This window comes from Triticum aestivum, chromosome 3B (genome assembly GCF_018294505.1).
Source record: "Triticum aestivum cultivar Chinese Spring chromosome 3B, IWGSC CS RefSeq v2.1, whole genome shotgun sequence".
NCBI classification, from domain to species: domain Eukaryota; kingdom Viridiplantae; phylum Streptophyta; class Magnoliopsida; order Poales; family Poaceae; genus Triticum; species Triticum aestivum.
In genome coordinates this window covers 336,217,404-336,220,607 of record NC_057801.1, presented here as the reverse complement: position 1 = coordinate 336,220,607, position 3,204 = coordinate 336,217,404, and the positions used below count along the sequence as shown (strand labels likewise).

Here is a 3,204-nt window from a genome sequence, read left to right as displayed (position 1 = left end):
GCTCCTAGTCTCCACCAAGCAAGCATGCTAGGGCGACGGGGGTGGCCGTGTGGCTTGATTGGCGCACACGACAGAAGCCGCCGGGGCTCCAGGAGAAGGACGGCGACGGGGCCGCCGGAGGAGGCCGACGGGGCAGCACCGTGAAGCCGGGAGGTGGAGGCGCGTGGCGACCCGGCCTGGAGGTGGAGTCGCGACGACGCGTCTGCCGGGGAGGAAGTTGGGGCCGGCGGTGCGTCTGGCGGGGAGGGAGATGGGGGCGGCAGTGCTTCTGCCGGCGGATGGAGGTGTGGGCGACGACGCCCACTACCGGGGGAGGTAGGTGGCGGCTGCGGCGCCTGCTACCCGGGGAGGGAGGTGGTGGTGGCATGGGTGTCGGGTTAGAACGGCGTGGGGATAAGGTTGGGAGAGGGATTCTCTTTTTTTTCTTCACGGTGAGTCGTGGTTGGGGGGTTCGTGGCGGCGGCGCCGCCGGTTGGGGACGGGGCGGCGGGCGCGTTGCCGTTGAGGGCAGGAGCTGCGGGAGATGGGGCATCTGTGGATCGGGGGGAGTAGAGGTGGGGTGGGCTTTTTTCTTTTGTCTGTCACTGCCCAGTTCGGGAGTTCGGAGTTCGGGAACACCCCATCGGACCTATATAGGGCGTGACGTGATCCAAATAGTTATTCTAATCCTAAAACTAGAATAGTGCCACTCTATACATAAACACTATTCTGATCCAAATATATATATATAGTGGGTGGGTCTATTCTAACAACACCCCTTAAAACTTTATTCTGCACATAAAAACGCTTATTCTGCTAACACTTCAGCACCGTCCCGCACCACTCAACCGAACCGCATCAGAAACCCACACCCACCACCACTTCCCACCTTATCCTACCTTCTTCCCCTGGTCAACCCGTCGCCGGCCAGTGCCCGCAGCCCTGCACCACCCCAACCCACCTCCCGCACGACCACGACCCCAATCCCTCCACCTCCTTTCGTCGCGCCATCTCCCTCTACCACGCTGCACCACCACCTCCGTCCACCATGCCGCTGCGCCACCTCCCTCCACGGTGCCGCACCACCACCTCCCTCCCCCGCGCTGCCGCCCCACCTCCATCCACCTCGTCGCACCACCACCTCCCTCCCCCGCATCTTTGCCGCACCTTCCTCCGACTGCACCACCATGGAGTGCGCCGACAGTCGATCTGCCACGACCGGCCCTCCCCAGGCCACCACCGCGCCGCCCCTGCCAAGGCCGCCGCCGCGGCCCTGCCGCGAGCATCATGGGCGTCGATCACCTTCTGCGCTGTGGTGGACGGATCCACGGCCCCCCTCCCGCCATGGCTGCCTCCTCGCAGTGCCCCCATCCCGCGCAATGGTGGCTACTTCTCCCACAGCAAACCGACTGCCGCTTGATGGATCCCTCCGGATCTGGCCGCCACGGGCCACAGGGGCGGCCATCACCACCGGATCCGGTGGAGCCGTAGGCTGGCCTCCCTCGACCTCCCTATACGGCGTGAGCATACGGGCACCCCGTCCCCATGGCGGCAGCCTCAAATGCGTGGAGTGGTTGGTGTGGCGCATCCCAGCTAGATCGACGAAGTCGTCCCGCAGGTCAGGGCCGACCTCACCCCCCTCTGCCTGGGCGCATCGCTTTGCAGCCTTCCCTGTTGTCCGACGGCCACAGCCGTGCAGTCCGGCGACCGGAGCCATGTAGGCCGTGAAGTTGAGCTCAACGCTCCTTGACTTCCTGCTCAGTTCGTCACGACCCGCGTGACCTCCCAATGCCATGACCAGCTGCACCGGCCCACCCTCTTGCTCCTGCCTCACCCGCTCGCGCCGCTGGGGCTCTTTACTGCACTGCATTGACTTACTGACGAGGAGTGGAGGATTGAAGGTGCTCTCCTTCCATGGTGCATCCCCGCGGGGATGAGATTTGCCGTGTGCACCTGCAGTCTACTGTCTTTGTTGCTTTTTTTTAAGAAAAAGGTCAAAAGTGCAGAGTAGTCCGCTAATGTTTGCTCTTGAGGTTCATTTTACTCTTTTTTTGCAGAAAGGATAAATGATGTAGAAAAGATGACCGACAGGTATGAAGGAGGTCCATTGGGGCCGAGGTTCTGGCGATAGCAGCTTGCTGTCTGGGCAAGCATGACACGCAGCTCGTAGGCGTGCGTGTGTGTCGTTCGGTGTCTTGTCGTCCTTCCTCTGGCGAGATCCTGCATCCCCCTCGAGCACCTCTCTTCTGCAAAATCGAGTTGGTTCTTGGTCATCTTGCATCTTGTGTTCGTCTTTCTTGTTGAATTTGGTTCTCGTGGTGGTGAATTCTGCACATATTGGGGATCGAAGGTGTTTAACTGTTTTGCTCGCTGTTGACAGGTAGCCAATCTCCTGTAGTTTTGTGGGTGCATCACTGCTACATGCATGCATCCTGTTTCATGCTCCTCTCCACCCTCCCTAGAGGGCATGCAGCTTGTCGGGTGCCGGCATGTGCTTGCAGGTCCTACCATCCTAGCAACCGATGGGTCACCCCTTTTCAGCGAGCACTGCGTGCAGTGCGGGCGAGTGTGACATGCAGTGCGGGTGATTGTGCCGTGCAGCTCGCCGGGCGTCTGGGCGACGAACCTCACTTGCAGCTCTCTCCTCCATCTCCTTGTTGTTCGTGGGAAGAAGGGGACAAGCGCACTGCACTAGGGGTGGTCGGTGTCATACTTTTTTTAAGTAGTTCATCTTGTTATGTCATTTTTTAGTAGTCATCTTGCTGTATGTTTCAGTTTGACCATGTTAATGCATGCAGCTCTTTGTTGGTGTGGGTGCAGCTCACATGCATTTGTGGAGTTCAACGGCGCACAGGCCTGCGCGTGCGGTCCCAAAGGATGAAGTGATGCAGTTCTATTGGATGCCCTGTTACTCAATTTTGTTGTTGTTGAAAAGTGCACTGCATTAGTTCATTATAAAAATTGCAGTTCCTTACCGTGATTTGGTTGGTGGAGAGTGTAGATTCTATATGCTATAAAGCTCCTCTGTTGTCCACTTGGTAAACACAAAACAAAAAAGATCTCAAAAAATAAGCTCGCTTCTAAATTAGATGTAGTTCACTCGCTCAATCCCTGAGGTCCACTCGCTTGGTCAACACACGTAAAAAATTAATAAGTACGAAAAAAGACAACAAAAACTCGTGAGGTTCACTTTTGGTAGTATTGCGGTTCAATTTCGGAAGTGTT

The 3,204-nt window shown here is 57.6% G+C and overlaps 1 long non-coding RNA gene across 1 annotated transcript; it reads left to right on the top strand.

Annotated features, from left to right (window-relative positions):
• Positions 1-778: 778 nt before the first annotated feature.
• Positions 779-2,953, top strand: LOC123069840 (uncharacterized). The gene is made up of 2 exons (XR_006433074.1): positions 779-2,237; positions 2,360-2,953. It is a non-coding gene; the product is annotated as an uncharacterized lncRNA (long non-coding RNA).
• Positions 2,954-3,204: the final 251 nt, after the last annotated feature.